Source organism: Leptonychotes weddellii, chromosome 6 (genome assembly GCF_054177405.1).
Source record: "Leptonychotes weddellii isolate Sample4059 chromosome 6, ASM5417740v2, whole genome shotgun sequence".
Taxonomy (NCBI): Eukaryota; Metazoa; Chordata; class Mammalia; order Carnivora; family Phocidae; genus Leptonychotes; species Leptonychotes weddellii.
The window spans coordinates 45570764-45595371 of NC_138374.1; the positions used below are offsets into that span (position 1 = coordinate 45570764).

Consider the following 24608-nt stretch of genomic DNA (forward strand, 5'->3'; position numbering starts at 1 on the left):
TTTTTTTTTTTTTTAAGATTTTATTTATTTATTTGACAGAGAGAGACACAGCGAGAGAAGGAACACAAGCAGGGGGAGTGGGAGAAGGAGAAGCAGGCTTCCCGCGGAGCAGGGAGCCCGATGCGGGGCTCGATCCCAGGACCCCGGGATCATGACCTGAGCCGAAGGCAGTCGCTTAACCAACTGAGCCACCCAGGCGCCCGAAGTTTACACCTCTTATGACACGCATGTTCCACAAGCCCTCCTTGCCATCTTCTTCCATTCAGGATTCCTGGATTCTGAAAGGTAAACAAGGCTACAGAAACCCAAATCTGCCTTCCCCAGTGCCTGTGCTTTTCCCTGCCACTGCACATTTGTGACCGGTTTGCAGAAAGGTTAATGGCCCTCCAGCAAGAAACACAACAAAGACATGCAGCCGGGGTGGTTGCAAAGGGCCAAGAGCAAGCGACCTCTAAAAAAATTCACTGGGGGGGGCGCCTGGGTGGCTCAGTTGGTTAAGCGACTGCCTTCGGCTCAGGTCATGATCCTGGAGTCCCTGGATAGAGTCCCGCATCGGGCTCCCTGCTCGGCGGGGAGTCTGCTTCTCCCTCTGACCCTCCCCCCTCTCATGTGCTTGCTCTGTCTCATTCTCTCTCTCTCAAATAAATAAATAAAACCTTAAAAAAAAAAAAATTCACTGGGGAAGGTGGGCCTGCAGTTTGGCCAGTATGAAGCCAACTTCACTACACTTTCTAAAATCAGCCCCTCATCCCCCCTCCCCCCATCCCCAGTACCAGAGAATTACTGCAGCTTTTAGTCGACTAAGGGAACTTGTTTGAGAGAGGGCTCAATTCCTAGCAAAGTCCTACCCAAAGTGACGATCCTTAGACCTTCTTTTTCAAAAATAGAATGGGATTAGGGCGCCTGGGTGGCTCAGATGGTTAAGCGTCTGCCTTTGGCTCAGGTCATGATCTCAGGGTCCTGGGATCGAGTCCCGCATTGGGCTCCCTGCTCCTTGGGAGCCTGCTTCTCCCTCTGCCTTTCTCTCTCGCTCTGTCTCTCATGAATTAAAAAAAAAAAAAAAATCTTTAAAAAAAAAAAAATAGAATGGGATTATGCTCCCCTCTGCTTAAAAACCTTGTAATGATTAACCCTGTTCTGGGCCAAATCAAAAGCACCATCTGCGGCCTAGCAGGCCCTTTGCCCTGGCCCTTGTTTGCTCTTCCAGCCCATGTCTCGCCTTCATGCCCGCACCCGGAGCCAGCACATGGCTTTCTCCTTGCTCTTCAGCGTGCCAGGCCCCATCCTGCTAAGATCTCTGCACAGCCCTGTCTTTCTTCTTAACTTCCAAACCCAACGTTTTTGGCCTGGTTAACCTCTTACCTTTCAAAGATCGACTCATGCTTTCCTATGTCACAAAGATGTCCCTGGCATCACTTTCACACATACTTCCAAGAACCATGGTTTTCCTTTTGGGGACATAGAGTAGGGTGTAATTATATCTTAGGAGCGTATTTGAGCGATGTCCCTTCTACTAGACAGTTCGTACCTTGAGGGCAGTGTTCCAACCTTCCTAAAAGTCTGGCTCATAGTAGCTTCTCATTAAATACTTGATCAATGGCGAAATAAATTAATGTAAAACACTGAACAACCAGCATTCCTCAGCCTCCAAGAGGTGAAGGTAACAGTAAGCACACCTCTTCCCAGACTAAGTCGCCTACTACACTGCCCTCTGAGGTGATCTTCTCCCCCAGGAACAGAGCTCCTCACTGTAGAAAAGGGGGCACCCACAGCCCCCCCGACACCAGGAGCTGCCCACACACATGCCCTTTCCAACCTCAGCCTGGTCCCCGCACGGGAAAGGGCTTTAAGTGACAAGGTACACTTAGGCCAAGAGGAGTCATCCAAAGGCAGTTTAGAACAAACAAAGGAAAACCTTCTTCCTGTACTTTAGGCTGGTCTACAAATGGGAAACACAAAACACAAGCCCGTAGTTTACAAGATGCCCTCAAGCCCTGTCAGTCTGGGATTTGAGGCTGGGCAGGAGGGAGCCAGGCACTGCAAGCTCTGTGGTAGCTCCTGCTTTACTCAGCTTCCCTTTTGTTATACCTGTCTTTCTCAATTAATGATTTCTTCCCCCTTCCCTCCCATAAATGAGCAATAAAAAATTTAATCCGCATAAAGACACAGCTTGACCCCAGGCGTGCGGGTGAGCATCCGTTTATCACTGGTGTTCTCTTCCTCCAGGGCCCAACGGGAAGCACTGGGAAGGCCAGAGCAAGCTGCCCCAGGGTCGTCCTGGGCCGTCGGGAGGAGAGGGAAGGCGCTGTGGTGTAGGCCTCCTGTCACGGGGCTCGGCGGGCAGAAGGGGGTGCTGTAGTGTAACCTATTTAGGATGCAAATGAAGTGCCTCCGCACCGCAGATTAAAGCCACTGCCTGGCAGGTCCTCAGCAGTACTAAATGTTGGATTTCTGCTTGTCACTGCTCACCACAGGTCATTAATAGAACTCAGAATGGTGTTGCTAAATGTGAACATTAAAAAAACTGATCAAAAAAAAAAAAAAGAGGAGTGGCAATCCTACTCTGAGGGAGTTCAACTCAACCAGCTCTAAAGGAGACTTCTTTATTCAAGATCTCTGTTGTTCAACAATATTCTTAGCTTTGGATTAATGACTATTTACCGCAGACTTACTGCCCAGTAAGTGATAGAGAGACAGAGACACAGAGAGAGAGAGAGGCAGAGAAGGAAGGCAGAAAAGAAGACAGGGAAGGTTGTAGGGAGGGAAGCGAGGAGAGAGTTAAGTGCTTCTGTGTGTGTCTGTGTACAGCAAGAAAGAAGGAAGAGACTACTTCAAACTAAAAGGTTTTATAGACAGGGCCACGGGAAGTGAGTGCTGGAGGGACGCCTCCCTTCCTCTTGGTTGAACTTCCATCCAAGTGGGAGAAAAGAATCAGATCAAAACCTCCAGCTTCACAGCACCAAGCCTGCTGGTACTTATGCTTTATTTTCTGACCAAATCAGGTGCTCATTCTGCCAAGTGAGTTTTCCTTTTTCCCTTTACTCCAGCCAATTCCTGTTTTCTTCAACAGGAGCTCCCCAAGACTCATCAAAAACACGATTTAATTACATCTCCCCCCCCAAAAAAAAAGGAGGAGTGTAAACATGACTCCTTTTTATCTCCTGATACATCTGGACAAGTAGACAATGTGCTAAAACAAAATAAATCTGCTCTGACAGTCACATCAAAGAGTTCAGCGAGGGGCTTGCAGCTACTTAAAGCACAGGAATGCTGTTGCTAAGCATCGGCCTACAACTTATTGGTCCCTGGAAGAAATGCTTTTCTCTTTCTTTCAGGGGAGATGAGGAAAGTTAGAGAGTGGGAACCAGACAGCAAGAGGAGATTGGGGATTTTCGGGGATTTTGAAGCTTAAAATGAATTGTGTGAAGGAAAGGGGTTTTGTTATGTTATGCTTTCCTTTTGACACACTGTCTATATTTTTATAAAGGTGGTATGTGGAAACCTTCTAGAAGGGGTTATTTAGGACTCAAAGAAATAGGTGATGGCCCAAAACACATCTATACAAATTTGTGCCATATCTCATTGCCATGGGTTTCTCGGTTCTGAGAAAGGATTCATACTAGCTCAGGGATCTGAGGAAATATCTCACATTCACCAAAGTCAAGAGTGAAGAATCCTTAAGTCATCATCATAATAAATCACCCAAATCACAAACCACAAACATTTTTTTTTTCTAAAAAGCAGGAAATGGAGCATCTACACCAGCAAACACAACAAGAAAGAAAACAGAAACTCCCCGAAAGAAACCAAGGGTGAACTGCCATGTGCAATGAAATAAATCTTGCCAGATGACCCCACATACTCATACAGCCTCAAACTCGAGTTTTCATAGTAAAACACAAAATGGAACTGACCCTGAAATATGGCCAACACCTTCAGCCTTTCCTCCCCACCACCCGCAGGAAGATCCTGAAACAGATGCTATGAAATTCAGCCTGATCTTCATCCCATATGCTGGTTCTCAAGAGGGAGCAACAGGGAGATTTTCCTCTTCCCATGAACACATCCTCAGGTGGGAAACTTTGCCCCATGTCTTCCCTCCAGCAAGGCTACTAAATTTAGTTCTGCTGGGAAATAGGAAGTGAAGATGAAATGCCATCACTGAGAAGTACACCAAGTAAGGACCTGAGAGCATTCTGAAAAACAAACAAACAAACAAACAAATAAACAAAAAAAGGAGCCAGTTCAAAATAACCCACCAGTTCTCAATATGCACCAGACACCGCCAGAGAGATCTGGCCCTTGCAACAGAGGGGCTAAAAATATGTGAATCCATTATTCTGGCCTAGGAAAGCCAGGGGCATTTTAAGAAAGCACTTGCTATTTTCCTTCCTTGGATCAAAGGAAACAAATTCTGAAACTACTATGATCTCCACGCAGGATAACTATCAACACCATGAACAATTACCAAGTCTGTGATATTGCACAAATAAATAACACTTACCATTATCTCTAGCACGATCATATTTATGAAACAGTGATGAAGGGCAGCAGTAACAATTTTTATTGTCCCATATAGCTCCTATTTTCTAATTAAACAAAAGGTTATTTCTACTGTTAACATAGCCATTTGTCTATGTTGGGTCTTACATAATACTTTTTGCCAAGCATGACAGAATATAAGAAATTATGTTCTGTGGCGGTTTTGTTTTGTTTTTCGTTTCTTTCTTTTTCTTTTTTTGCTTTTAATTTTGCATGCTGAGTTGCTACTTAGAAAGGTCTGTCGGTTCATAATCAAAGCAAGAGGCCATTGTGTGGAGAATTCATACATAAACTTTGGCAATTTTTCCTAAAACATGATGAAGCAAGCACTTGGTCCTACCCTTTAGATTCAATCCAAGGGCAATGGTCTGTATTATTAAAGATATAGGTCAAGCCAGCTTGCGCTTCTCTGTCCTGTGGGATGTTTTAGAAGCTGTTGTCACATTACCGAGATCTGTTCTGTGGCTCCTAATTATTCCTCTTGGCAGCTTTGGATTTCAAGCAATTCCTTTCACATGTATGTAAAAATTTATAAGCTGTTTCATGTAACAGCATGAGTTACTTCCTTGTTGTTTGTAATTGCAGAAGATGCCGATGAGAAAAATGCACTAATTTCATTGACAAGGGTAATGGCAACTTAATAAAATTTGCATTATGTCTTCTGCAAACCTCGACAATACTTCATATCAACATGTGAAATTGTAGTTTTATTTCAACATAACCCTGAAGGCAGAGGGAGGGGGGCAAACAGAACTCTGAGCACAGGGTCATCTTTCTCCTGAACACCTTATCAAGGGGGGAAGGCATGGATTTCCTCCTCATCTTCGAAATTTAATTTGGTCCGGAAACAGGTATTAAGTTGCTACTATGTACGAAGGACAGGAGAAAAAGAAGCCAGGGTTTGCTGAACATCTAGTATGTACTTGGCACTCTCACACAGGCCATTTTATTCAATTCCCAAAGCAGTTCCGTGGAGTAGATAAATATATCCGCAATGGTCTCATTGAGGAAACTGAGCACCTGGTTCCAACCAAGGAATTCCATTCTGATTTCGTATTCCGGAGTTGGCCCGACTCCAGCACCTTACCTTGCACCATACCGAGAGGAGTAAAGCCTGCCGTGACTTACCGCAGCTTACATACCTTCTAGTGGGAGGGAAAAAGGTAAGTCGACAACTGCAGTAGCAGGAGCAAATAAAACAAATGCTCCAGGAGGCGTCCAAACAAAATCGCCTAAGGGCTGAAGGACGGAAGAGATTTCATTCATTGTAGGAGAAAGGCAGAGAACCTGGGACAGCATTTGATTTTCACAACCACATGAAGTATGTTGGAAAGGTAGTAACATCACTGTTCGACAGATGAGAAAACAAAGACTGGAAGAAGCGAAGTGCCTTTCCCAAGAATTGATGACTTGCCCAGGGTAGAACAGAGCTTTCCTGCCAAGATCAATGATAATAATATCCTGACTTTAAAATGCCTTCCCAATGAAGAGCTCTTTCCTTGTTCCTTTGTAACAACAGCCTGAGTCAAAATTCTGGGCCATCATCCCTACACAAGTAACTGTATAACTTTTCTTGATTTCAAAATAAAACAAGCCTCTACCTCACATGTGGGGATCACAGATCTTATAACCTATTTTTAATTATAAAGATATACAAGTCTTTAAATTCCAATCAAAAATAGTCATATGCACAGAGTAATATATCAATTTCTCATGAAAACACTTGTTTGTTTCATTTATTCTTAGCCCTGCCACTAAATACCTGCCTCTGTATGAGGAAGAGGTTTTAATAGATGTTTTATACCTAATGTGCTATGATTCCTCCTCCTGGTTTTTGAATGGAGTTCTTTGAAGGTTGAGTTGGGGTGGGTAGAGATGAGGAGTATAATTTCCTTTATATAGATGTAAAGCAGGAAGCGGAGTAAATTGGCCCATTTTATCTGACTCCTAATCCTAAAAAGCTTGAGTCCCAGGTCTCTGTTTCTTTGTACTATGGAGTTGGAGGTCTTTCTAAAGAACGAGCTTGTTCATCTCCACAACCACCAAAGGGTAGCTCTTACTAGTGTTTTAGAATAAGGAATACCAGTAGACAACAGTCCTGATGAGGGGAATCAAGAAGATATTCTTAGCAAGTGACTCTCTGCAGGGATGGTTCCCACCATAGGAAGGGATGGTTCAAAGATGTTATAACTGACCATTGTACAAGCACACCAAGTAAGAAAAAGAAAGGAGTACAGATCCCACATGTCTTCTTCCCAACGTTTAGCTGTAGTACAAGAAAGGGACTTTTGGATAAAACTCTTTGAGAGACAAACAGAAGGCATTTAAGGGCTACAATTACTTGATTACTTGGAAGATGTAATGGAGTAATTGGAAGAACTAAAATGGCATAGTACAGGAATGAATACATTATTAAATCTATTCTCCAGGGCCTCTTGAGGTCCAAGTGATTTTTTAAGGCTGTATCAGCCATGCAAACTGCCGGACTCCTGAGAGACCCACATATGGACACACATAATGTATGGGACACATAGGGTGCATGTGCTCATAAAAGGCTCCTCCCTCCCTTCTCCTTCCACAGCAGACTTTCTGGTGTACATGTAGGAGGAACATCTATCTGGAACATTCTAAGTCCTAATTGGCTTTGGCTTTTTACTGATTGATTAGAAAATAAGAGGAGGGCTGCCCATCAGTTGGGTATCCCCAACATTTTTGGAGCTATAGATCAAGCTAAAATCAAGAATCCTATGGATATAGGGTCCCTGCCCAGAGGGTTTATGGTAGAGTTGGATAACCTGATGCCAGAAGCAACTAGATAGCAATGAGTTGGAAATAAGAAGAGAGGACTCGTTGGACCCTCCATTGCAGAGTCACAGAACAATTTGTTAAAGCCTATGAGAAACTGAGTAAAAAGGTATATGTCACGGAGGAAAGAATTCTAGAAAGTAAGGCTTTCAAACACAGCTCAAGTTGCTTCCTCTACCAGATGTGTCCGGGATGACATTCGATTCATCTTTCCGGGTCCAACTTGAGCATCCTCTCCTCTTTGACTTCCCCAGACCTCTAATGGTTACATGGCACTTGGTTGGTGCCTGTGTCAAAACACTTGGCAGTGAATTGAGTTCTTGGCGGACTGTGAGAGTCTCTAAGTCAGAATCCACTTCTTTTTTTTTTTTTTTTTATTTGAGAGAGAGAAAGAGATAGAGAGCATGAGAGGAGGGAGGTTCAGAGAGAGAAGCAGACTCCCTGCCGAGCAGGGAGCCCGATGCGGGACTCGATCCTGGGACTCCAGGATCATGACCTGAGCCGAAGGCAGTCGCTTAACCAACTGAGCCACCCAGGCACCCAGAATCCACTTCTTTTCTCATTTTTGTAATTTAGGCACCAGTACTGGGTCTGACGCACAGAAAACGCTCAGCCCAGGTTGAATTAATAAGCAAAGGACAAGGGAAGAGGATGACCGCCATTTCAGATTATTTCTGTCTTCCTCTCCCGTGCTGCTTAGAGTCGTTGACAATCTCCCACCATGTTAGGCTAAAGCGACATGAGATTTCTCCAACACGCAGCTGGTACCAGCTCCTTCCCGATGCTGCTAACTGGTTGGGGGTGGGGGAAGAGATGTTAGCATGATGTTTTACTCAGCAGGCACAGTGCCAAGGCGCATTTTTAATGATTTACCAGTTCTACTTGACTGAGCCTGCACCCTGTAAGTGGATCATATGATCAGCGATCACAAGTTAAACTGCTTTTGTTGCTCGCAAGGCATGCATGGTGGGCTGGCTGCAGGCATCAGCGACTCGCACGCAGCTGTGTGTAAGACAAGGAGAGGTTACGTACAACAGGCAGTTAATGGCTCATACCAGCAAGCCCTCGACTTCAGTCGGCACATGCGGCTGAATTTTAAAAAGGTAAATGACCTTGCAGCTGGGATCTTTAACTATGTGCTTTTACCTATTTGTACCTGGGTAAGTAAACATTTGCAGCACGCCAAAAGGCCCTGAAAGCACTATTGTAGCCATAGGCTAATCCCTTTCTCTCTGGATGAAAGACTCCAAAACAAACCAGGGGAAAAATCATTTTCTGCCTCAAGTAGCACAAAGGTAAAGGGGGGCAATGGTGATAATGACTTCCATTCGTTATAACTTTCAGGAGTCACCAAGGCTCCAGTCCTAACCAGCTGCCCATAGTTAGGATTCCACTTTCCAGGAAGAATGACAGAAACAACAGGCCCCCAGACAGAAAGAAACACTCTAGCCAGAGCCAGACAGAACTGCCTCCTTCTTGCCAGTGAATCTGACACAAGAAAGCTGGAATGATCATCCCCATGCTTGTTCTACCATCCAAAAGGGTTCTCCTCCCAACTCCTGTCATTCAGGGCCAAAAGAGCAGGCTTGTCTTTGTTCTCTTCTGCTTTCACTGCAAATCTACAGCTGAGTATTGATGTCGTGGAGCCTAGGACTCCTGCCACAAATTGCCTGCAATCCTGCTCTGAGTTATCTAAGAACCAACATTTAACTCCTTCTTCTAACAGGCCCTTCAGATACCTTCAATTGCAACTGGGCTGCCAGAGCTACATCTGAAATACTGGCTAACCACCCCAAATGCTTTCCAAAGAGCAGAATATTTGTGATTTACAATCTGAGTGGGAACCTCGGTAATGCTGTTATTTTAAGAACTCGTCAATCAGTCGAGATTAAGATAACATTTATTGCAACATAAACTGAGATTGCCATGAGAACAGGCAGAAGGTATCTGTGGAACACTGGAGACATTTCACAGGCAATGAATCAATGGAGGGCAGTTCACTGGAGTGATAAGAGCTCTGGGCTGAGAGTGGAGAGACCTGGGCTCATCAGTGGTTTGCCCCTCGCCAGCTGCCGGGCTCTCAGCACATTACGCCATTCCTTTGCACCTAAGAGTACCACCCCTCCTCCCACAACTCTCCTGGAGTTCCTACTAGGTGCCAGCAACCACACTAGGCACTGGAAATAAGCATGGTGGGTAAATGATGTCTAGATGTCATTCGTGTATGCATATGCAAATGAATTAATAAGAAAACCTGCACTCTGATGGTAGCCATCATCTGTTGAATCAAAATAATCTTTAAATGACCAGAAATATTTTCTTCCCTGCAATTCAGTTAATGTGGGTCAGCCTAATGGGGTTGGTTTATATCCATGAGAGAAAACAGCACTCCTTGGTCCAATATACAGTTTTAATAAACTTTATTAAATTTCCATTGATCCATATGCAAAAATAATTTGTTTATAATTTGAACTCAGCCTACTAAATGGTGCCTAACTCAATAAAGGGAGAGGCTGAGAAACAACAGCTGTATGGCTATTAACACATTATGCCATTAAAAACATTAAACAGTTGGGTTTAGGGAAGGAGTCAAAGTTAACCCCTTGAATATCTCTAAACTAGAGACCAATTTGACAAAACACTTTGCACCAAAGGAAAACCAGAGACTCAGAGAGGCATCTCTCGACCTTCAGAATGAATCTGCAAGAGCAGAACAAGAGCTGACTATTGTCCTTGCTGCACAGTCTTCTAGGGATTTCCTCCAGTGTGCCAGCTAAGCCTCATGCAGTGATGACAAGGGGGTGGTAGGGTTTAGAAGGATGTCTTAATAACAAGTAAACTAGCTCATTCAACATATTAATATGACTTGTGTGGTGCCCTATACTTTTGGTACTTAAATAAATTGGTTTCAACCTTGTGCTAATGAGGCGAGAGTCAAGGCACAATTCTTTTTAGCCAGTTGGTTCTATTTTGTGGTCATTGGTGTAAGCCAATCAGGAAGTCACTAACAAGTATTCACTGAGTACCAAGTAAGGCGAAGTCTCTAATCCCAAGTTAAATACTGCAGAGATAGGGAGATAAAATTAAGAGCCCTGAAAAACTTAGAACAGTAGGATTCAGAAGATGCACAGGGGCCTAAAGAATAGTGATGGGTGAAGCTTCAGAGAGGAGGTTAGGAAGGAGATAGGACTGCACTTTGCTTTGAAAGTCAAGTGCAAGGAGAAGGTGAAAGGTCAAGAGAGTATCGGAAGGTGGGGCCTGAGAAGAACGGGTAGGTGGGGCACAGACAGTGCAAGCGAAGGGAGCAGGGTGAGAAATAATAAGGGTACCCCTAGTCCTTTCAGCATCTTGGTTATAAGAGCTATGAGGGGCCCCTGGGAGGAGAGCTGGAGCTGACCAGTGCAAACCTATCCCACACTGTGAAAGGAGAGCAGAGGTCATGCCCACAGAGGTTGCAGGATCAGAGAAGTGGGGGAAAGCTCAACTCTTAGAAACTCAAACGTTGCTTGGTATCCAAGTTACTGACCATGGGATTTCTCAAAAAAGGAAGTCTGTGTGACAACCTGAATACAGAGAAGTACATGACTGAAAATATGTGGGCGAACCTCATCACTCTCAGCACCACGATGAATGTGAGTCAGAAAGCATCCTTGCCCCCTATGAGGTTGACCTGTCCAGTTTCCCACAAGGCTAGAGGTATCTTTGACAGCACCGTGCTAAAGCAGTCCTCCAGCTTTCCCAGTGCAATCGGCATTCACTTCTGTGCAAGGCAGTACATTTTCCTGTTTCATAAGATCCCTGAATAAAATTTCCTTTTTCCACTGTGACAAAACTTCCCTCCCTGTATCATTATCCCAAAGGCCCTACGTTTGTCCTCAGAGCAGCCCTTTATGTCTTCACCCATGTGATGCTGCTTCAACTATTAGAAAGAAGATTCTATGTGTCACCTTCATCTTTTCTATTCTAGGCCAAGTATTTACATCACACTCAACAGCCTGGTCCCTCTCCATTAGTTTCCCTGTTTTTCCTAAAACATGGAACCCTGTACTGAACGTAGTCCTCTAGATGATGTGTGCACTGTGCAGATCTCAAGAAGACATTACACCCAACATTGCAAAACTTTTCTAAGCTATCTCCAGCGGTAATGCACATCACATCACAAATAAAATATCCCAATTCTTTTGACGTGAAACAGTCAGCCCAGATCTTTCAAGCACATACTTCTATAATTGATTTCTTAAATCTAAAGCTAGTACTTCAAACTTACAATTCTATTAAATTTTGTCTGGTAGGTGTCAGGCAGTGTTTTAGCTTGTTGAGACCACTTAGAACTACGATCTAAAACCTCTGGTATGTCTTGGGCGCCTGGGTGGCTCAGTTGGTTAAAACCTCTGGTATGTCTTGACCTCCCTAACCATGTAGTTTAAAAGTTAAACTTTCAACTTTTAAAGTAAAGCGCCTGGGTGGCTCAGTTGGTTAAGTAACTGCCTTCGGCTCAGGTCATGATCCTGGAGTCCCTGGATCGAGTCCCGCATCGGGCTCCCTGCTCGGCGAGGAGCCTGCTTCTCCCTCTGACCCTCCCCCCTCTCATGTACTCTCTCTCATTCTCGCTCTCTCAAATAAATAAATAAATCTTTAAAAAAAAAAAAAGTTAATAAGCAAGGACCCTTTTTAGCGCCTCACAGATTATTGATAAAAATGTTTTACCAGGTCAGGGACAAGGACAAACTCAAGTCTGAAGCTAAGATACATGGATAAGGCCTAAGGCTTAGGAAAGGAGATAAGATATTTTACAAATTCTTCGGGAATGGTAAAGATAGGTACCAAGAGGTGACTTCCCTAGTTTAAAGGTAAATACTTAGATGAGCAATGCTACTATTTTCCCCCTCTGAGAGCTATGTGTACAAGGTCAGGAACAATTACAGACCCAAGAATTTCCAGTGTGAACACTCTCAACTTAATCAAGAAATTTAAAAAAGACAAACTGAGGACTATCCAAAATAGCCTATCCCTCTTGGAAAGATGAACACAAAAGCAACCCATACACAAAGAAATAGAATTCACCTTGGGCACTGGCCCAAGAACCTGATACTAAGTTTCGAATGAGTTTTTCCCCAAGAGATTGCTACAGGGATTTATGAGCAAACTTCTAGTAACCCCAAAATGCCCATGCTTATTACTTCCCTACCACTAAGATGGTATTTACTGTAGAAGTTATTAGAACTTAATCCAGAACAAGATCCAGAACAACTCCCAAGCATAGCACTCTGGCTGAACAATGGCTTCATGACCATTGAGCATGAAGGTCAGCAGCCTAATTATGAAAGAGTGACATGAAGCCAAATACTGATGTTACAATAAAGCAGACAGTATATAGATTTAAGGGTCCTAAGTTATGCCTCAGAGATAAATGTGAGGGATAGATGGCCACTTCAACATTTTTCACACCCCAGCTGGAATCATGTCTCTGAGAGATACATTAACATGGGAACTTCACAATGTTTGCAGAAATCATAGATGATCCTGTCACATGTGGCCATTGGCTCATTAATCTGACTAATTACAAAGACCTCTTACCCTAATAGTTATCACCCTGAGGCTTGAACTTGAACCGAACCCCATGTGTGGTGGAACTCAAGGAGTCTTATAAAAGCTAAGTTATGATGCTGCCATACGCCATATCTATATCACCTATAATCCTATATGGCAGCACTAAGGAGACACTTAGGAATAAAAGTCTAAAATGACATCAGTACAAAACACGAGGCCCCATTTGTATAATTCTTCACCTTTTTCTAAGCGTTTCAGCAAAATTGCCTTTTTGGTCACCTTACCAATCCCACAAGCAACAGTAGGTGAACGTTATGCTCTCATTTAAAAGACATGGGGATAGAGACGTATGAAAATATTTACCTCAAGATACACAGTGATAGGGGCACCTGGGTGGTTCAGTCGGTTAGACGTCTGACTCTTTATTTTGACTCAGGTCATGATCTCAGGGTGGTGAGATCAAGCCCCACGACGATGAGCTCCGTGCTCAGCAGGGAGTCCGCTTGAGATTTTTCTCTCTCCCTTTCCCTCTGCTTCCCCCCACCATGCTCTCTCTCTCTTTCTCAAATAAATAAATCTTAAAAAAATAAAAAAAAGACACACAGTGATAAAAACACAGCCTATTTTCCTTTTTGCATATCTGCAAGCACAGCAGTCCCAATTCTTTGATTTCCAGCATTTCAGAGTGGACTTTTGTTTGATGAGGTGGCCTAATCATGTTTAGTAACGTCTGGGCCAGCTTAATGCCCTGTTGGGACAGAGAGTGTGGAACCTGTCTATATTAACTGTGCAATGATGAATCCATAAGTCAATTGTCACACAGGGCTTTCTGATGTCAGTCAAAGCAGGAATGTGTGAGAAACATCAACCGAATCTACCTACAATGCAGGAACAACAGAAGTGCATGCATTAGGAGTCATAAAGTAACATCATGGGCACTTGTCACCAGGAACACCATTAGTTGATAAAAATGGAAGTAGAGCCTATCATTACTTCATCAGTCTGCTCAATCTTCATTGGAAACAAATATACACAGATTTGCCATTACATTCCCAGCTACAACATGAACAAAGACACTGCACATCCAGGGACATTTCAAGCAAATGACCCATTATAAGGCAACAATTTGACCTGAAGCCACTCTGCCAGGACCCCTGGGACTGGAAGCATTATGGAGAAAAAAGCTGATAGAATCCTGAAGATTTGGGCTCCAGGCTCTGCCCTCCCACTTCTCCAGCCCTGTGAACTTGGTTGGGCAAGTCATCTCACGGTTCTGAGCCCTCCTTTTCTCCTCGGCAAAACCGTGGTTATAAATATCCCCTTTAATTCCTTCAGTGATTGCTATGACAATTAAGTGGCACACTGCACTTGAAGGGTGTATACGTGTCGTACAAACAGGAGAAACTAAAATGCAGCCTTATCTCCGTGACTGTTTAATGCAGGCTGCTGGGCAACCTTGTGTTGACCTCTCCTGGCCTGTGCCAGATAATTTAGTGCCACTATCCTCATTAGTAAGCATCTACTGGGGGCCTGCTATGGGCTTAATTACACATCGGCGTGTATGGTTCACTGATGTTTTCATGTGTGTATCTCTGGTCTTCTTCACACAATTATATACTCATCCACAGGCAAGAACCTGTATGCATGCAGGTATATATCTGAATACACACCTTAGCTCAGTAAAACAAAGAGTACATGATAAACTCCTCTAATAAAAAGGTAACTTGCTCATCTTAGAAACCAATCAAAGATAGAGAAGTAGAAGGGTGGTAAAATAAATACAAATAAATAGAGAAATAAAATGAAACTCTTCCTTGTGGGACATCTTAAGATTTATTTTTTGAAGGGATGAGCACAATAGCAGCATTTCCCTCTGTAATCTCATACAGAAGGATGTTTAAATAAAAAATAAAAAAAATACCTACCAAGGGTCTTCATCAAGCTATTCCACTTAAGAGCATTAATGCTAAGTATGCAAACGTTCACCTGACTGATCATTAAGGTATCAAGAACTAATTTGCCTCCTTTTAAGAGCTTATATGTCACATCCCACCCCTTGGGCCTTCCAGAAATGCATTTAAATGCCTAACTGGGAGAAAGAAAAAGCATTCCAGACAGCCAGGTGTTAGTGATTCAGCCATTAAAACTTCAGTTATAAAATATCCCCCACAATTGTAAAACATCTCAGTCATTAGAAGATCATAAATAGATTAAGATGACATTTTAAATTATTATGACACCATGTGTATAAAATGTACATTGTTCATCACAATATCCCAGATGACTGTGACTCTGATTATCTGAAGTTAAAGATAAAGTGCATGTGTTATTTACTTTGAGATCCAAAAGCAAAAGAGAGGGAGGGAGGAAGGTAGAAAAAGCAGATAACCAAGTAGAAATTGTGAATGCCACATCCCTCCTGAGGCAGAGAAAGAATTTAGGTTCATTTTGCAATAACACTAATTTGCTGCTCCTTGAGAAAAAAAATAAATCCTGTTTTATTTTTAGAGGATCAGGCTGGAATATAAAAGAAAGTAACCCCAAAATCCATAATTTTTAAACCATCACCTAAAATATCATGGTACCTGCTCTTCTTTGAGCTAAATGAAAGGTTATAATTAGAGTTCAATATTAATTTATGTCTAAAACTAGAAAAGTAGCTCATGACTCTTTTTCCATGTCGCACAGATCCACAACTACCTCTCAATGCCAACTCATCTCTCATATTTGCACTACATACTAAATGTGCAAAGCATGTCTCCTCCTTGAAGGTATAGCTTCGTCTTCTCAGGTAGGGTGGCAGCTTGCTCTAAGGAAGAGAAGTCCATCTAACCACCACCATCAGAAGAGAGGACAGAGTCCCAGATGACCATTTCATGCAGAAGGCAAAGAAACCTAAATTTTATAACTATTTATAAAATAGTCATAAAAATCAATAATATAAATATTTCAGTCTTGTTTGCAAATCCATGGTTTTCAACCAAGTCTTACCAAGGAAGCAAATTCCTCTTAGGATTTCAGTTAAGTATTTTGGGAAATGTGTGCTACGGCTTATGTACCTAACTTAAATCTATACTAGCTGACACATATGAAGGATTAGGCCCATTAACGAGATTATAACAGGTAGTCAGCAAGTTTGGGAGTATTCACGACACCCTATAATTGTAGGGTGATGTAGTGATTTTGCGATGTTCATTGGTAACTCCTTCTGCCAAGAAGGCAGGGGTAGATGTGTGTGGATATGGATCTAGGCATATAGTTAACAATGGATACAATTTAATATTGTCCTAAGAATTTTTTTAAATGTTATTAGGACAAGGAAAGTGAGAACGGCAAGGCATCAGAAAACCTGATATAAATATTCCCCTTCAAAATTCTTCTCTCAGAATCAATCTATGAAATTTCCCCCGTTCCTTTCTAGATTATCCTGTTCTTTGGAACAACTTTTCTCAAAGAGTATTCAAAACCTAAGACATGAGATCAATAATGTGGACCCATCAGATGCTCCAAAAGGATCATGTTAATGAACATAATTAAAGGTCCACTCATTGGGACAATACTCATCTATTCTGTCTTGTCGGTCAGGGCACACTTTTGAAAAATAACCACCAGATGTTTGGTAGATTAAAGGAATTAGAAGACATCAGGTCCAACACTTTCTGAAACTGGACTGAATCTACTCAAATACCTTCTGTAATAAGGAGACAAGACACTACACTCTATTAGGGAAGGAGTTGAAATCTACCTCGTTGCAACACCATGTAGAGTAAGGCAAATCCATTTCCATAGAGCCCTTTACATGTTCTCCTTATTAAAACATTAAAGAGGAGGTGTTGAAAAAAGAGAAAAAAATACTTTGCAAATAGTCATAAAAGAAGGCGACCTCACATTCTCCAAGGCCAATTCTACCATTCTGATGATTTGGCAGGTATGACTTAGGCCATCACAAAGAGACTGACTATTTTTCTGTCTATATATACTAAAGGCTTGGGAAGGGAAAATGATTTAATAAAGCCTGACTCCAGCTTTTGTTTATTTTCTCCAAATTACCCCTTTATTGAGGAAGGCTGCAGAAATACCCACTTCCGCACTACCGAGGCTGAGTTCTCCCCATTGTGGGTAAGGATCCCACAATGGTCTCGAAGTTTACCCAAGTCTTTCCACCATTATACCTATTACCTTTAGCTTGGACAAACCATTAGTAAATAATTCATTCTCAATAACCGAACACGCCCTTGCTGAATGTCCATCTTATTAAATATCTTTTATGTTTGTGTCAATAACTGCCTCCTTGTTGGAGAAAATCTATGCTTATATGAGATCCTAATGGGCAGAGAACATGGCTTCATTTGATTTTCATGGAGGATGGCCCATCATCACGTTTTCTGATTGACTCTGGCTTTATATATCTCAAGTGTTTTTTCTCAAGAGTGTCTATCTAATACACAAGGGAATATACTTTTATTCAAAACAGATTCCCTAGTAGTAAGAGCCAGAGTATCTTCTTATGTTGTAGTAATGTGGGTTGGGGGTGGGGGGGTAGGGTGGCAAATCTGGTCATAGAATTTTAAAAGTTTATAAAGAGTTCTACCCAAATGAATGGACTGGAAATTACACCAGGAGGCTGAGCTCTTTGACCTGTCTTGCTTCAGGGCTTATTTTCTGGGTGTTTCTCCTTTTTCTAATACAAAACTAATACTAAACCATTAATTCCACCACAGCAAGGAAATTCAAATGGAATTAAAGTCTGTATAGATCTGGCAGGCCTGGTTGTGGCTGGGGTTCCTCCAGAGGAGATTTGTTTATTTGCTGATCTTATTATAGAGCTCAGAGAGCAGAATTTTAGTTTTAGCAAGGACTTTTTCCTCCCATGGAAATGAATTAACAATGGTGTCACCAGAGAATGTTTATGAACACAATGTTAAAAAGCAGACCAAACAAAACCCATTTTATTTCTGCTTACTAAGAATGTATTACCTTTCCTAACAGGGGCAGGCTGGCACAATTTTATTTTAATAAACATTTTCGCTGTTATTGTTAAATGCTCATCACTTCAGAAGATACCAAAGAATTGCGGGATCTCTGTCCTCAGTCTGTTGAGCATCACAGATTAAGAAAACTGAATCTATAATGCATGGCACAATATGCCAGGTTCCATGAGGGGAGCATCTAACTAGGTCCTCAAAGAATTCAGAACAGTGTCTTTGTGGAATCTAGAGAATCGCCAGCTGAACAAGAGTTCCTGGAAAGATGGAATTTGGTCTAACCCTTGAAAAAAGGATGAGTTTGGACAGAGATCCAGGAGACAAAACTAAAATCGTATGAATGAAGTAAGTCTAAACATCACTGTGTGCTGGGGGTTCCTGCTGCTGAAGTAGCTACTCACTCTGGAGTAGCAGTGGGTGGCTGAGGACTGGAAGCTCTTTGGCTGGTCTCACCCTTCACTGCTGCTCACCTCACCCTCACTCTGGTCTCTCAGCAGAGCTGCCAAGAAATTCCACAGACTGGTACCTCTTAGAATGAGGTTGGAAAACTACTGCCAACGCTCTCATTTAAAAAATGTGGGGAAGGGGCGCCTGGGTGGCTCAGATCGTTAAGCATCTGCCTTCGGCTCAGGTCACGATCCCAAGGTCCTGGGATCGAGTCCCGCATCAGGCTCCCTGCTAGGCGGGGAGCCTGCTTCTCCCTCTGCCGCTGCCTCTCTCTATCTCTCTCTCTGACTCTCATGAATAAATAAATAAAACAAACAAAAAAATTTTTTAAAAATGTGGGGGGCGGGCGCCTGGGTGGCTCAGTTAGTTGAGCGACTGCCTTCGGCTCAGGTCATGATCCTGGAGTCCCTGGATCGAGTCCTGCATCGGGCTCCCTGCTCGGCGGGGAGTCTGCTTCTCCCTCTGACCCTCCCCGCTCTCATGTGCTCTCTCTCTCATTCTCTCTCTCTCTCAAATAAATAAATAAAAAATCTTAAAAAAAAAAATGTGGGGGGAAAATGTGGAAAAACTGAGGCCCAAAGACAAGAAATGCCCAAGGTCACTGGGCTGGTTAATGGTCACGCAGGGGTTAGAATGCAATCATCCAAATTCCAGCCCACTGTGCCTTCTCCCGCCCCACATGGCCCTTTGCTGCTTAGGCTGACAAATTAGGCATTTTAAATTATATGATATGCATCTGATAAAGAATCGCCCATGGGCAAGTCTTCACCGTCTTTTCACCTCCCATACTGTGTCAAATATTGATGTTTATAGAATGATGGAAGAACTGACATCAGGAAATGTATGCTATGGCAACTCTTTGAATGCAGGCCAGAAAGAGAATAAAAAGCGTAGGGTGACCTACCGCACATCTACATTGCTTCCCCAATTAACTCCAACAGACTTTGTCTGGGATGAAATGATTTAGTCTCAACGCAATGTCAGTCCCACATATCCAGAATAAAGATTGCCGAATATGCTTATTTGAGCTGAATTACATTTGGTAGTTTAATAATATGAATTTACTGCCTTTTCAAGAGGGACTCTAGCACTGGGGAGAACTTTAAAATGTATCACACTTAAAACATAAAATTAAATTCAATTAACTTTTATTGGGAGGCTAATACACTAGTACCCTAGAGGGAGAAACGAAGCTCTCAGCTTTCCCAAGATTTTCAAACCGTGTCCCTGGAATCCAGGCCAAAGATACTGGCCTGGCTCACCCCCTCATAAAGAGCTTCATGGGTGAGTTTAACATCTGTACTCAGTGGACAGGACCATGACTGTAAGTCTCCAGCTAAAAGACTCTCAGAGGCATAAAACCTGGAATAATAAACAGACAGAAAATATTACCTAACTATCAAATAAAAGACAAAAGCCGACACAGAGATGGAAGCACGAGAGGATCGCAGAGACCATATGCTCTTCATTAAACTTTCCTATCTTTGTGCTATCAGGATAAAGGTTCACCTATTTTTTTTAATATATTTGGCACAATTAACCATTCATTATGACTTATTAGAGATTAAACCAAGACTGTCTCTACTGCTCCCCTTAATGCACAGATACAGTTGGAGTTTGTAGACAATAAGACAACAATTCCTCCCTTTGTGACTGCATAGAGAACAAGTTATGATGTCAGCAGGTTGGGCTGTGGAAGAAACTGGATTCTGAACAGACTGAATAACTATATGCTGGAGATAGCATGAAGTCATCTCATTTACCCATTTAATACATATATATAAGTACCTACCACATGCCAGGTACTGTGCTAAACACTGGGGAGTCACGGGTAAATAAAACCAATGATCATTGCCCTTATGGTACAGAAAGAGAATGAGAAGAATACAGAAATCAAAAGGGACATGCCCCAAACAAACAAATAAAACCCAATATTTCACTGAAGTCAGGGTTCAATTCTCTATAGAGCTCGTTGGAATCTGGTTGGAATCTAAGACTGTATTGGTCTCCTGCTGCTGCTATGACAGATGATACAAACTTCGCAGCTTCAACAACGTAAGTCTATTGTCTCATACTTCTGGAGGTCAAAAGGCTGACATGAGTTCTACTAGAGGGTAAAACTGTCAGCAAGGCAGGTTCCTTCTAGAGGCTCTGAGGAGACAATCCAGTTCTTTGCCTGTTTTAGCTTCTCATGGCTGCCTTGTCTATGAGCTGTCTTCCTTGTCCTGTGTCCCCTTCCTCCATCTTCCAAGTGCTTCACTCCAGTCTCGGCTTCCTCATCACACCACTTCCTCCTCGGACCCTGACATCCACCTCCCAATTCCCTCTCATAAGGACCACTGCAGTTACCTCAGACCCACACATATAGTCCAGGGTAGTCTCCCTTTCACGAGATCCATAACTTAATCACATCTGCAAAGTCCCCTTTGCCATGTAAGGTAACACTCACAGGTTCTGGGGATTGGGACATGGTCACACTTCAGTGACCATTTTTCAGCCAACCACAAAGACCAACTGTAATACCCCGAACTGTAGGGAAATAGAAATGACCTGACCTCTTGGGAATATGGCCGGCAAGCATAGCAGTGGTATTTTCTGCTTAATAATATTCATATTCCTGGGATACCTGGATGGCTCAGTTGGTTAAGTGTCTGCCTTCAGCTCAGGTCATGATCCTGGGGTCCTGGGATGGAGCCCCATATCAGGCTCCCTGCTTAGCAGGGAGTCTGCTTCTCCCAATCTCTCTGCCCTCCCCCCTGCTCGTGCTCACTCACTTTCTCTCTCTCTCTCAAATAAATAAATTAAAAATAATAATAATGATGTTCATATTCCCTACCAGAAAGCAGTGAAAACCAGTGGTTAAGAACATGCACTTTGGGGTGAAATACACTAAGTTTTCAGAACAGCTCAACTCAACACCTGGATGAATATAGTCAAGTCAACCTCTCTAAATCTCACTTTCCTTACTCCCAAAATGGACAGCCAAATAGTACTCACTTTGCAGATTTGTTATTAGGTTTAGTAAGATGATGCATATAAAGCACTTATTGTGGCATGCACTAAGCATTCCATGAAAGTTATTATTGTGTTATTACTTATTAAATCACTGGCCACCCAGCTTGGACTTGAACCTGTGGCTGGGTATTTTTGGAGGACTCCATCAGCGCAGATAAGTGAAATTCTCAGAATGCTCTTTCCCTACTTGAAATCCAGTTTGGCCTGCGAGCCTTTGTTTTATATACCTTCTCTGCTTCCCAGCTGGGAGTACTGCTCCCCTCCACCCCCACCTCCAACGGTGTATCTACCACCCATTTAAGAATATCACATTATGTCTTGCCACTTCTAGTTTGCCATTTTATTGGTAAGTACCATATGTAGATTACAAACTGCTTGAGGGCAGAGATTTGAAGGCAGGGACTGCTATACTAGTACTTAGCGCAGAGATGTGTCCACAGTAGATAATCAATGAAATGGTTAAATAAACTGATTACAGAGTTTATTCCTCACAGATCTGCAGGGGAAACACAATTCCACATTTCACATTAAAGGGGAGCCAGCTGTACGCCCCTGAGGTATTCTGCAACCTTGAAGTCAAGCTTCCTAAACCAGTTTAATCCTCACCCCCTTCAGCATTATATACTCAGAGTTGCCCTATATCCCAGGATGAGGAAGGCCCCTCTTACTTTGTCTATACAGCAAGAAGTTCAAGTATCAGCTGCACACCAGTGGAAAACAGGAAACAGACTTCTCTTTGGACAAAGAATTGAACAAAGAGCATACACCAGTCAAAGCCAGTTTGAACCAGTCTGGGCTGCTCCGAAATCCTCCCAGCCTCTCTCCCAAGCTGGCACAAAGACAAGAAGAACATCATGGACTCCAATCTTTGGCCTTCTAACCAGGAAAGGACTTGTGAAGGTGAATGGTTTGCAGACGAAGGGGATATAAAAGAGACAAAACCAGGATAAAAATTAAATAAAAAGTAGCTGTCTTAAACTGTAATTGCAGTCCTCTGCTGAGCACGCTTGCAGATATATAAATGTGATTTACCATCAGCTTGCAACTACAAATCAGGTCTTGAGAAACACTTGTGCTATGAAATTGTTTAATCTCATCAAGCTCTGCTTTCACAGCAAGCCATAAATCACAAAGTCTTTGTTATCATAGACCTCCACCAGCGCCTCTCTGGCAGGCTATGGATCGTGGGTATATATAATCTTGACTGCACAAACACTGGGGTCGGCGCAGGCTGAAATACTTTCATAATAGCCACTGTGCAGCTGGTGGAACACAAGCCTATGATGGATATCTCATTTCCTACAGTCGGCATCTATTTCGAGCAAATTATTACCACATAAATTTCTTGTCAACAGAAACGGCCAATTAATTAAGTTAAAAATTTACTTGTGATCACATCTACAAACCAAATAGAACTGCAAGGCAATTTTCCAGTTACTGAATATACTGCAGGTCAGTTTAATGAATAATTTTTAACTTTGTCATAAACTCAAAGAGAGGCTAATATCTCCAGAAACCTGAATGGAGACCAGCTGCCGATAGATTTACACAAAATATATTTATGTGGAATTTGATTGCTGACATCTGGGGACAGAAATAAACTTTCTATAATTACAGAGGCATCTTTGCCATATATATGAATTTCTTTCACCAAAAAATGCAAATCTGTCCCCAGGAAGTATATTTACATTTTCAGATAGGGCTGCAATGGGGTGGATGGCTCTTGGAAAAACCATTGCATTAAATTCCTATGCTAGTGATGGGTTCTTTATCATGGGAGAAGACAATAACAAGCAAAGACCTGTTTATCACTGTCCCCCAACTTCCATGCCCAAAAAATCAGGATGCTTTCTCTCTTTGTAAGCCATGTAAGCCACTCAGCCCATGCCCCATAGTGGAGGTAGTGGTGGGAGGATTTAAAGCTCTGTCAGGTGGGGTAGATTGACAAAGCTTCCTCTTAGGGTTTATGCATATAAAACAGATCTACATGGAAATGAGGCCAGCAGAGGCCCTTCATAATTCCTGCTCTAACCCTAACTCTGAGCTGAAGAAAATCCATGAGTGTGGGTCATTCTCCAGGTGTGTATAAAGGATATGGATTTGGGGAACACATGAGATATGTCTGCTAACAGTGATTTACTCAACCAGCCACCCATTGGATATAGGATTATGACTTCCTTTAGAGCCATATCTATCCCAAATGCAAAGGACATTCAAGGTCCCTCCAATTACAGCCCCGGTCTATCTAAGAATTTCACTGCTCCCTACTCCCAACCTGTCATTGCTAAACAGTCAAGCTAGACCATTTGGTATTACTAAAACATGCCCTTCACTTCTGTACTTCTGTGACTTCACTCCTACAAAGGATATTTAAGATGTTTACCAAATATCTCCACGTACCAAATTTACATCTAAGATGATCGCCATGGCTCTTCTTCAACCTAGAAAAGACCTTTGCTCTTCAACAGTACATTTCCTCCTACACAAAACTTGAGAGCAAATCATCCTACCCTGGATAGAATGAGCTGTAGTGAGTTCCCAGTCCCTGAAGTGTTCAAGAAGACATCAGACAACCACTTGGTGGGGATGTTGTAATGGGGATCCCATGTGTGTGTGGTGAGTTGGACTCAGTAGCCATCAAGGCTTCCCAGCACTGGGAACCTCAATTCTATGATGGTTATTTGTGCCCTTGTCAGTAAGCTTCCTGAAGGCAGGGTTCATCTCATTCATAGTCACAGTTTCCCCAATACTTTAAAAAAAGAAGGAAAAAAAAGTAGATTCTCTAAAAAAAAGTTATTATGGATGATTTTGTGAAATTTATCTCATATGTGCTACACTCAATTCCAGGTGGCATTCAACACATTACTGCACCATTATCATCAATATGAAAAACAATGATTGTGGCCTTTTATGTTAAGGTGCTTTATTTTAATTCTGAGAATTCCAGGAGGTAGACTACTTCTATCCCAGATCAATTTTAATCAAGGAAAACAAGTCACACAATGAGCTCATAGTACACCCTAAATAAACAGGGCTAAATGAATGAATGACCAATGTATAAAATACAAAATAAGATAGAAAATAAATGTTAAATACATGGAATGGATAATTTCTTTTTTCTTTTTAATTTTTTATTCTTATGTTAATCCCCATACATTACATCATTAGTTTTAGATGTAGTGTTCCATGATTCATTGTTTGTGCATAACACCCAGTGCTCCATGCAGAACGTGCCCTCCTCAATACCCATCACCAGGCTAACCC

General features: G+C 42.4%; 1 protein-coding gene across 4 annotated transcripts in view; it reads right to left on the minus strand.

Moving 5' to 3' along the window:
* LRMDA (leucine rich melanocyte differentiation associated) overlaps positions 1-24608 on the minus strand; it is a 973173-nt gene that overhangs the window by 211094 nt on the left and 737471 nt on the right. The gene's annotated exons all lie outside the window — the stretch shown is intronic.